Here is a 12,846-nt window from a genome sequence, read left to right as displayed (position 1 = left end):
TAGTGTCTAGAGTTTTGTGGAGAACATGATTGCTTTTATGGGTTTTCCTACATTGAATTATGATGTTATGTGGTTCAATATGATTGATTTTAAATCATAGGTGTAAACAAGATTATGTATACCAGGAAGGACATTATTTGTTTTAATAAAAGTATGTTAACGTTCTGTAAAAAGAAAAATGGGATGTATGATAACGTTTTAGTTTCAAGTACGATTTTATGGAAAGTAATCTTTAAGTTGTTTGAAGGCCTTTACTCTAATGCTTTCTCGTAATTTCATCAAAAAACTATGTTTATTTTACATTTTTTATTTATAAAAATTAGATTCCAGTTAGTAGAAGAAAAAGCTTTTGACAATAGAAATTAGTCAAGTGGATAGTAACACGAAATGCTATATATACAGAATATACATTTTTGGTTTAAGCTGTGAAAACTATGAGTATGGGTTTGGGGAAAAGAGACAATAACATGTAAAAAAAGAAAATATTTTGGATTTGGAAAAGAAATATAAATCATGATCGAGATTGGCAACACGTCGTTGGTGTTTTGTTAAAAAAGGGTACATGACAACTTACGTGACTCAACGGCCATTATTCATTTGGATCGATTCTTATAATTTCAAATTTTTAAAATTTCAGAATTAATTTCTGTTTAATCTCAATGCATAAAAAGTCATGTACAATGAGCTGTTTCAATTTAATTTAGACCCCGAACAGAAGCGCCCACCAGTCACGACGAATGCAATTAATTTTGGTAACTACTTGCTACTCTCTAGTCTTTGGTCATTTAGTGTGTGTGTGTGTGTCTGTGTATAATTGAAATAAATAAATATAATTCAAATGATTATTCTTTCAAGTCACCACTTTCTCCTGGATTTATCATTATATCTACTCTTTCGAGAAAATAGATTAATTTATTTTAATAGAAATAGATTAGTTATAATATAATGAGCATATTTCATAATTTTATTAGTATACAATAGTATAAAGGAAATCGATTATCACAGTTTCACTAACTGTTCCAGTAGTACTTTAACGAAGATGATCTCTTCCAGTATTTTTTCGAAAAATCATTTTTTGACAGAAAACAGTATACTTAATGATTTATGAACTGTCGATTTTTAATTGGAAAATGAGGGCCAAGCAACACCGTCGGCGCGTGGTGCCTATTTGAGTCAGACAGCGAAGCATTTCTGACATATCACATTTTATGAACAGTGGCTGTAAGAAAAAATGTATATATTTTTCTTACTGTTGCTTAAATTCTCTTTTGTCCACACCCTTTGTGTATTTATATTCGCATTTAGTCGATTCTCCTAACTCTATAGTTTATGGTATCTTCTCAGTGTCTGTTTTGTATTTTACTTTAACAACCAGTGCAATTAAACGACGTATAGTATCGACATACGAGATAAAAAGAGGGGACTTCTTAAAAAGGGTTTATCCAAAGTTAAACATTCTCTTTTGCTGTTAATGGAAATCACTTTTTATAAGATTGATGTGGGTTTTTCTTGTCATAATATATAGTACAGACGTTTAATTTTGGCAAGGGTTATGTTCTTTTTCCACTCCACCTAGTGTATTTTTTTGGGCTAAAAGAAGCTGAAAATATTGACAATTTTTTAAAGGGCTGCTCTTCTTCCTTCCAAGGTGGCTCTGTGTAATCCATGCTGTATATTTAGATGTTTGTCTGTGCATGTATATGTACGAACGTACGTACGCGTTGTATCATTCGGCCATGAAAACAGATCAAAGTACGTCTGTAGAATATAAATATTTCTTTTTTTAGAATATAAATATTTCATTAAAATGAATTACATTTAAAATTAACGTAACTATATCAACGGGACCTATTTATATTAATTAGTTGTTTTAAATCACTACATAGGACATACATAGTATTTGTTATAGAATATGACAGTGAATGATGATAATGTATCGTATGTGTATTATAGAGACGGTTGTAACAAATAAATACACATGTCAATTATATGTCCATTCTCCAAGATTGAATCACATGAGCATTTTTCTCGGTAATTGACATTGCATATCAAGGAAAATTCTTAGGTTTAAATTTTAGAACATAATAAAAGTCTGTCTACAATTAGCTTAAAAGAAGTGTTGTTTTAGCTTATAATACTATTATATCCAAATTTGTAGCATATATTTGGAGAAATTACTAATTATTTAACGTCCGGAGGTCATCATTTCTGAGCTCGACGTCTGTTTCCAGTATGTGGGTTATACTTTCATCTGCCTGCTTGCTCTAATAAATTAAAAGATTTGTCAATGGATCATGCAAATCGCTTTGAAAAAAATTCCTTATTTTATTTTTATTCACATGTAAATGTTTTCAAAACATATTATATTAATCTTAAATTACTGCAAGCCAAATGCAAAGACATTTCTAACTATGACAGTCATTCATCTTGAAAATCACTTCACTCTAGTGACTGACTGCTTCATCCTGTTCACTCCACTACTATGATAATGACTTGATGTACATGCATCATCCACCACATTTCAAAATGCATAATCATAATCATCATCACCATCATACCAATCAAATAAAATTATGTTTACGCGTAAAGGTGGATGACTAGTTAGTTGCATAAAATCGTCAAATATTTTGAAAATGAGGGATAAACATTGATGCATGTCAACGAATACACAACGTACCTTACGTATAAGTTTGCTCGTGATATCGAGATTATATGTTGTTGAATCCATACGACGATGTATAATTTGTTATTATATTCATGGAGATCATCATTTACGTTGCGTGCGAAATGCATGCAACTAATTAGGTTAACAACGTTTGTAGAACGTAGTTTGAACATCCTGTAAAAATCAGCAAAAAAACTAGTCTCAAATAAATATTGCTGTATACATAAATGTTACGGAAAATGGGTCGGTGGTATGAGAATGCACACAAGTACACAAACGATAAGAGTTACAAGAAGCCAGAAAAGGACTAAAGTCTATGATAAATAATGGAACCTTATGCAAAAGCTTCCCTTTCTATTTCACATTTTACACTACAAACCCCATTCACTTTTTTCCCTTTATATTAATCCTACAAAGTTTAATTAAGTCTTTATAATATTCGATGACTTTTTAATTTTCTTTTACTGTTGATTTTTTTGTAATATTTATATTTAAAAAGACGAAACACATTAAGTAATCGGATGCTGATTTTGTATTTGTTTGAATGTGTCTCGATTCTAAGGTGTAACGCGTCATTTGTTCTTTCGTGTTTACAGCATTTTTTTCTTTTGTAATAAATATTCTATATCAAATCAAAGTTTATGTGACAACGTTTGACATGACGGAAATAAAAATAATATGTTTTTTTGGTAACAATAAAAATAATAAGTTAAACCAAGAACTTAACGTTAAGACACAGTAAAAGCATGATTATTGTTGGTCCTTGTTCTTAGTACTTAATACACATATATTTGTATGTATATATTATATAAGCGTATATAATTGCGGTCTAAGAACTTTACGGAAACCCAAACCGAAAGTTCTTTAATTATACAAATATATGTGTATTAAGGACCTAAGAGCAAGGACCACCAATAATCATGCTCTAAGGAGTTTCAATAATGTAAAACTAGCGAAACAAACTGCATCGATTAAAATAAAAAGTGCGTGTACATAAAATCAAGATAGTCATGTTGTAAGTTTGTGTGAAATACTCATATGATAAATGTATACATTATGATGTTAGTAATATGAAAGTCGAGATCAGCTTAAATGTTGTAATTATCAGCTTAAATGTTGTAATTAATGTATACATTATATACCTATTAAGGTTTGATTTGCCTTGAATATATTCAAATATATGGCTTTTAAAAGGGGATAAAGAAAAGTATTCCCTCCACAACACGGGTCGTTCTCAGTTCTTTATGCCATTTTGTGTGGCTTTTTGGATCTACTGTGATTGCGAGTGAACATACATCTTCCATCAGCATCTACAGTCTTATTGGATCAACACCTAATGATTTTGTGTACCACCTATTATCTCTAATATATATAGCTCAGTGACTCAGTGTTATACCCAAGCTAATGCAACTTGACCAAATCTTTCATGTAGCCACATATATAAATATAGCTTGGCATCTCTTTTACTTTTTATTTTCCTTCTTCAATGTTTAATTAATGTACTTAAAATAAAAGTCAGTTATATTTCTTACATCATATATTTATTAGTTCGTTTGAAAAGACAAGACAAAGTCACAAAGTTTTTAGTGTGGCATGTGTACCGGTCTAGAACCGAATCGGACTTGCCAACACTTCTCTCAACTTTGTAATTTACTTTAGACAATAAATCGCTGAATCATTTCGTTTTATTGTAGCCTCCCAAAATTTATGTATCTGATTAACATATATGCCTTTGTATCACGAGCATAAGCATCACTAAGAAGTTAAATTTGAATTTCATATTCTAAACAGTTATATAAGAAAAAGAGAGATAACTTTCTAATACATACAAACCTTTAAAGTACGTTCAAATAAGTGATTGATCACTTATGGGTCCATTATAGTACAATAATACAATTAAATGAGCTAGAGACATTGAAATTAATAAAATAATATAAACACATTATCGCTTCCAAATTATAGTATATTTAGATTGAAGGTATTTTATACTCTATTGGAAAGATTTTATCAAAATTTTATTTAAATTTTTTATCAAAAAAAAGAGCATGGAAATGGGTCCAGTTAGAAAAAACGAGATTGAATGAAAGAAAATTTTCAGTGTTTCAAAAAAAAAAAAAAAAAAAAAGAATGAAAGAAAATTTTCAAGGCTATGGCCAACCCTATGCGGACTTTGCAGCAAATATTTTTGACTAAGTCCCTGACAATATCGCCAGTGGAAAAGATATATTTACAGATACAAGATATATATCATATAAGTATACACAGTAGGTTCACATATATTATTTAGCTTTGTTTCCAAAGCGTAGATCCATCCTTATCCCCATCATGAAAGCAACATTACAATGTATGGTCTACTTAGCATGCATCAAAAGAAAAAGAATTGAGCAGTGGTATCTCATTTTCCAAGTTCTTACTAGCTTAAATATAAAGTTATTTATTTTTGCTTCTTTACGTGAATTAGGCCATTGTGTCTTGGTACCATCGACTTGTTGAGGCAGTTTTACTAGCTAATGTATTACGTAATTATTTAAACGTTAGTTTGTTTTTCCTCAAACATTGTATATTCTATATAAAACGTGAAAGTGTTACAAAAAAAAACGTGAAATTTTCGCTAGCAGATAGGCCACAAAATTGGCTTCTCTTTTTTTTGGGTCAAAGCCACAACATTGGCTTTATATATCTAATTGTGTAAGATATATTGAATGAGTCTATAGCTCTCTATGCAAAGCTACTCAACCTCGAAGAAGACCTTTATTCGCTATTCTCTGTGTTGACACAAAATTAATGATCTTAGCTTAGGGTATGGTTTAAATTACTTGGTTCAACTGCTGTTTCATAAGAGCACCCCCATTGAGAGTTTATGGGAGGAGTTCACACAGAAATCAAGAAAAAAAATAAAAAAATAATACAATCCCATGAACCCCTCTCTTCTAAAGCTCTCTTGGCTGAACCCCTCTCTCCTAAAGTTCATCACTGTAGCGCGGGCCCCACATGTCGTGGCGGCCCGCGATTGGTCTAGTTTTTTTTTTTTTTAAAGGAAAAACCAAAAAGAAAAAGAAAAAAATTTTAATAATAAAAAACTGAAAAGATGAACCCCAAGAGAGGGTTCATTGATGTGGATGCTCTAAGTTTCTTACCTGGAAGGTTAGGTACACGTGCCTCTTATTAGTTACAATTTCGCAATTTAATGGAAAACAGGATATAAACTATTTTCAATATATATATATATATATAAACAAAAAAACTATCTTCAATATATTTTACTGTATTCTTTTTTTTTATAAATTTTTTTTCATATTTAATGTATAAAAAATACATGTACAAAATTTCACTCATAAGTTTTTAGAAAGTTTGGAACAAGAAAGAGAGTAAACACAACTTTAACGAATGATTCAGTTAAGAATCATAATCATCAAGAAATTTGAAGACATTAATCAGTGGTTGTGGTTCCCTCGGCCACGATGGCCTTTACCTCTTCCACCAAACTTCGTTTATCCCATATCTTGAATATTTTGTGTAGGTTTTATTGATCTTCCTTCTCTAGTCAAGTAACTATAAGTCTTTCCAACCACATCTCTCTTTCCCATAAGAAATCGGAAGCTCCGGCTCAGTGTGAATTTGTTGATGGTTGTGAGCAAGAGGAGTGTAAGGACCAATAGGTTGCTCCCTTTTAGAAGTGTAAGAACTTTCCAAAATGATAATTTGTGATGGAATTTCTTCCATAATCTGAGACTGAGATGGCGCAACATTTGCAGCTACCAACATAGGCAAAATGTTTTCATTCTTTGAGCAAGGGACAATATTTACCTCATGCGAATGTGTGAGTAAACCAGCGAAAGCAACCTCGGACGGTGTAGTGTCATGAGACTCAGTAGGAGGCTCTTGTATAATTGGCGGGTGGGGGAGACTGCGATCCTGGTTCGAGAAGGTCAATACGTGCACTTGGAGTGTTTTTGCAGCACTTTATCTATGTCTACGATTGGGATCTCTTCATTGGCAACCTCAGTTTCTTTTGCAGTATGATATTCTAGTGGGTTAGGAGGAAGTAAACATCTCTTCTCTTTATGGCCAAGAGCTCCGCATCTTCCACAAGCACTAGGGATCTAAGAATACTCCACATCGACGAAGAAGATATTGCATTGCTTATCATCAAGCACAATCATGAGCTTCGGGAACTGTTTTGTCTAATTCAACTTCGACTAAATTTTTTGTTTTTCCCATATTTTTGGGTCTAATTGAGGCTTGTGTGTAAGCATTACCTCTCCCAAACCTGAAGCTATACGATTGATGCCTAATCTAGAAAAGCAAGAATTCAGTATATTCTTAAGGGTCACCCAAACCGGTAATGTAGATATCTCAAGGTTTTTTAAAGAATTGACAGGACTCCAAGGGGCCACAAAAAAAGAGACAGTCATCGACATGCCACACACCCTGTTGAACAACCCATTTACGAGTATTTTCATGAGGGATATAGAATAAAAACAATGAATCTCCTAATTTTCAGCAAAATATCTTACACTCCCGTCCCATAACCTATTCAAGACATCATGAATAAGATCCCACATGCGGACTTGAGCACCTATGGAACTGTCCTATTATGTATTGCTCGTTATTCTCCGGTTCTAGCTTAAAAACCTTAGAAGGAATAGTCACCGGAGGAGTGTCATATAGTCGGTAGGTTGGTTCAGCCGCACGATAGAAGTTTCTCGAGGATTGATTCATTCGGGCAGCCCATGGAAACCGAAGGCTTCCATCATCTTTGAGAGTCGGAGGTAGAATTTTTTCTACAGGCAGTTGAGGTGCTGCTTGAACGGAAAACAACTTCCCCTTCTGTTGCTTCTCGCCAATTTTAATTGTTTCACCTAGCTAAGGCCAGAAGGAAGCAATTTGGATTTTTACAGCTTCAGGGATGCCGAGCCTTGGAGTGGCTGGTTCAGAAGGAGTATGTGGGGGGGGGGGAGCGTAGTGGCTTCGATCAAGCACCTATATAACAGACAAAGGTGGTATCTTTTTCGGATTCAACATCATTGTCTTCTTTTTCACAAATCACATCGATAACAGAATCTATTGTGGTAATGTTTTCTCGGAAACTACATTGAGCTTGTAGGTGAAAGAACCAGAAGGAAGATAAAATTTGGTGGTTGCAACGACTAATATTGCAGGAGGTTGAAAAGGTGATGGTTTGAGGAGGAGTGGGGGTGGTTTTAGTTGCAAAAGGGAGTACGGCAGTGGTATCAGTAGCATGAGGAGTAGCGGTGTCAGAAACCGGTGGAACATCAGATTATGTTTCTTTCACCAACGAAGGTGGATTAGCAGGAATGATAGGTTTCAGACTTGCTGACCAGCGTCCTAGATATGGCCATCGAGGGTCCGGGTTAGGAGTCTGTGGCAGCGCAGCTTCGCCTTCAGCGGCTACACCGAAGGACTTTGGTTGAGCTTCAATAATTCGAGAGGGAGGGTCTTGCGGATTCTCGTTGTTTGAATCCATCAGAGAACGAGAGAGAGGACTATGCAGAAGAGGATAGGTGACTCTGGTATCCAGAGAGACCCAGTAGCGGCGACTCTCGACGGAGAACGCCGATGAAACGAGCGGATCTGAATTTTTAGGTTTTCTCTTTGTGAGTTGCGGGTTGGGAGCGCGTACAAGACGCGTGTTATCCAACCGCGGGTTGGGGGCACCGATAAATCTATATTATTGTATTCTCTAAAATAAATAATTCCTTAATAGTTAATAGAGTTAGAATCTATTCTCTTCTTTTTTAGCAACAATTAAAATCTATTCTGATTTCTTTTAATAAAATTTTACAAATTTTGGAATAAAAATAAAGAAATTGTATATAATATAAAGATTTATTTTAGAAAAAAGAAATAAAGATTGAATGAAATAGATTTACTTCTATATACTATTATAAAATTAATATAGAGATGAGTTGAAATTTTTCTAAAGATAAATTAAATTTCACTCTCATAAGTTTTTCAGATTTATATTTTTGGTATTTTTTCTTGATTTATATTTTGTTCTTACTTCTACAAAATTTTCGATTATGTACAAGCATAAGTGCAATATAGTAAGTGAATATGGTGACTACAAATATGTAACTAACTCGATTATGTGGAAAACAATACTAGCATGTATCTTGATTAAAAACACGTAATAAAAAGATTAATCCACCATATATTACTAATTTAGAAACTAAACTAAACTAAGAATAAAGTGGCATTGATGGTGTTAGTTGTTGGAGGGAATGGCTCAAGTTCCCAAAGAGATTAATTATACTTCTAATGAGATGAACGTTCGTGGGGCTTTTCCTTTTATGATCTCATCATGCCAAGTGGGAGCGACCTCCAAATCACATACCATTATACCACTAAGGCAATAACCTCCACGTGGCTACCAACATATATATACATGTAAAACAGATTTACGAGGACAGAAATAAAATTATTAAAACTCAGGGAAACCTACCAACTTTTATACTCTTCCTATCCACTTGATCAAGTTTTTACTTGTTTAGTGTGAATTGGTTTAAGCTAAGCAACTTCTAAGTCTAAGTATATTTGAGTGTAAAACAAATGTCATAAACTAGACTTTGTTATTTTTGTCTTGTTTTTTTTCTGCTTTATAAAGCCACTCGTTCCTATTTATATAATTAAGTTAGTCCTCATCTCCCCTATTTAATAAGGAAAAAGAGCTTTGCTCTAAGCATATAAAATTATTTCAGCATATATATGTGTGTTGATTGGTAACTAAGAATATATATAATTGATATCTGGATGTGAGATTTCAAAGTCGGGAAATGATAATTCGTACTCTATAGCTAGTAGTGTGGTTCGATTGTGACGGTTGAAGACTGACATATCGATATAAAATTGTGTCGTAATTGTATAGTAGATAAAAAGTATGAAATTTGGTACTAGCTATCACTACAAGAAAACGTAGCAGTAACAACGGTGTTTTACGAGGAAATAATTTCCTCGTAAATTTACATACGCTTTACAACGCAATTACGACGAGACATAACTTCGTCGTAAACTCCATGGTAATTTACGACGAAACGTTTTCATCGTAAAGTCAATGTAAGTTTACGACGAAAGTACGTGGAATGCGAAATAGTTGTAAACGTTACATCGACATTACGACGAATCGTGTTACCGTTAAATAAAGGTGAAAACGTGTATTCAATGTGCTTTAACTTACCTAAATTCGTTGTAAACGCGTTGTAAATTTTCTATGTAAAATCCATGTAAAACTTACCATATTTCTCTATATATATGTCATTTCCCACAACTCTCTTCCTCACAACACACAACTCTCTTCCTCACAACACACAACTCCTCATTCAGCCACCAATTACTATTTCGAAGATAACGATAACGAACATGAGTCATTCGTCTGTCTGCCAATTCAGTGGAGCGACAAGGAGAAAATGGAGGGAAGTGCAGTTGGTTTATACTTGAGTGGAACCTCCGATCATCGTCAAAGGTTCCTCTCAAGTACAAACCAGCTGCACTTCCGTCCACTTTCTCCTTGTCGTTCCACTGAATTGGCAGACAGACGAACGACACAGGTTCCTTATCGTTGTCTTAAAAATAGTAAATGGTGGGTTAACAACGCAATTACGACGAAACCAACGAAACCAAATTTCGTCGTAAACCCCATGTAATATTACGACGTAAGTACGTCGAAAAGAAAACTTTACATCAATATTACAACGAATCATGTTACCGTTATATTTAGGTGAAAAACTTATCGAAGTTCGTTGTAAAGTCGTTGTAAAAAAACTATGTAAAATCCATGTAAAAGTTTCCTTGTAAAATCGTTGTTATATTTCAACTACCCAACTCGAAAATTTCTCTATATATATGTCATTTCCCACAACTCTCTTCCTCACAACACACAACTCTCTTCCTCACAAGACCCAAACGGAAAAAAAAATTTAAAAAAAAAATAGAAGAAAAAATGGTCGGTGGCGGTAGTATTTACGAGTTACGAAGTTGGATGTATTTGCACAAAGATTCCGACGGGAGAGTGACGAATGCATTTCTGAACGGGCTAGAGACATTCATGCACCAGGCGGGCTGTACACCGATCACGCAGGAAAGCGGTAAGATGTTCTGCCCCTGTTCAAAATGCAAGAATTCAAAATTTGCACGTAGTGAAACTGTATGGAATCATTTAGTAAACAGAGGATTTACACCACAATACTACATTTGGTATCAACATGGAGAGGGTTATGGGGGAAATGAAGCTAGTAGTAGTAATGCTAATTTTGAGGATGCTCATCATAATGAAGAACTGAATCATGTGCATAATGAACATAATTATCATCAAGAGGAGCAGATGGTAGATCATGATAGGGTTCAAGATATGATTAGTGATGCATTTTTAGAAACAACTACAACAATAGCAGATGGAACTGGAAATGTAGAAGAACCTAATTTGGATGCAAAAAGGTTTGTATCAAATGTTGGATTTCTCTATTGTAACATTTTCTAAAAGAAAGAGTGATGATATATTTGTATCAAATGTTGGATTTCTCTATTGTAACATTTTCTAAAAGAAAGAGTAAGAAGTAGTATGAAATAAGATATGATGTTAGATGATATGTGACTTTGGGGTTTAGGGATTTCATTCTCGGTGTTTAGGGTTAAGCGTCGTAATTTCGTCGTAAATGGAAAAACGCGGGCCTGGTAATTTCGTCGTAAAACGAAAAACACGGGCCTGGTAATTTCGTCGTAAAAGAAAAAACGCGGGCCTGGTAAATTCGTCGTAAATGGAAAAACGCGGGCCTGGTAAATTCGTCGTAAAATTACGTCGCTTTTACGACGAATCCTAATCTATATAAGGAGACGCCGAGAGCGAGGCTGCCTCGCTCATTCCTCCCAAATTCCTTTGCTCTCTCTAAGGTAAACTCTCTCTTCTCTCTTTTTTTTTTTTTTTAAATTAGTTTAGGTGATTAGTTAGGTAACGGAATTAGTTTAGGTGATTAGTTAGGTAATTAGTTTAGGTGATTAGTTAGGTAACGGAATAATATTTTTATTATGTCGTAATTGATTAAATTTATTTTAGTTTTTTTAGATGGCTCCTAGAAGAAAATCCAGAGCACCTAGCTATAGAGATTTGTTTGGCGACGATGGTTCCGGTACATCTTCTTCCGGTCCATCGTCTTCCGGTCCATCATCCTCCACCGCAGTTCCAGACTCTCAGCCTTCTCAGAGAGTTGCTTGGAGTCCTCCTCCACCGCATATGCCTCCACCGCAAATGCCTCCACCGCATATGCCTCCACCTCCTCCTCCAGCGGCTGCACCTGAGCCTGTCCCAGAAGGTGCAGTTCATCCGGATTTGCGTGTGCCTTCATATGCCCCATTCGCGAGATATACGGTAGAGGATTTGCTTGCCCAGCCTGGACGGGAGGGTTTGGATGTTCTAGACCCCGATAGACCCCGAGGAACTTATTGGTAAGTTATTAATTTTTATTACATTAAAATTTAAATTATTTTTATTTTTTAACGGTTAAATTGTTTTCCTTTCCGGTTTGGGGCTAACAACCGTGTTGGCCGGAGCGTTTCGAAAACGATTAAGGGTTACTACGACGGGGCATATCCGAACTGGAGCAAGACTCCAAATCACGTTAAGATCACTTGGTTTAAAATGTTTGCGGTAAGATTTTTAAATTTAATTAAATTTTCACTTTTAAATATGTATATATTTTTTAAATATTATTATTAATTGTAATTTTTCAAATTTTTTGTGTTTCAGCAAAAGTGGCATTGGTCTTTGGGAATCACCGAGATGGTGAAGGCGGAATTCGTTGCAAAAGCAAAGATCCGCCTCTGCAACACAGTCTCCGATTGGAAGGACAAGTGGGAGCTCGACGGGTATGAGGGAAAGCCCACTGAGCTCACGAAGGATGTGTGGGATGGCCTCATCGCCTACTGGAAGCACCCCTCTTCGATCAAAAAGGCCAATTCGTGCTCGGCTTCTCGAAGAACGAAGGATAAAGATGGTAATTTGCCCATGCTTCACAGAACCGGCCAAAAACCACATGCAGGCATCCGTCTAGAAGTTGTAAGTTTTGTTTTTAAATATTTATTTTAAAATATTCAATTAATATAATTTTTAATATTTTTTTTTTGTAGTTGGAGAAGACGGGAGTCTTACCATCTCTGTCTGACCTATT

Source organism: Brassica rapa, chromosome A06 (genome assembly GCF_000309985.2).
Source record: "Brassica rapa cultivar Chiifu-401-42 chromosome A06, CAAS_Brap_v3.01, whole genome shotgun sequence".
Taxonomy (NCBI): domain Eukaryota; kingdom Viridiplantae; phylum Streptophyta; class Magnoliopsida; order Brassicales; family Brassicaceae; genus Brassica; species Brassica rapa.
Note: the sequence above shows the minus strand (reverse complement) of the source record.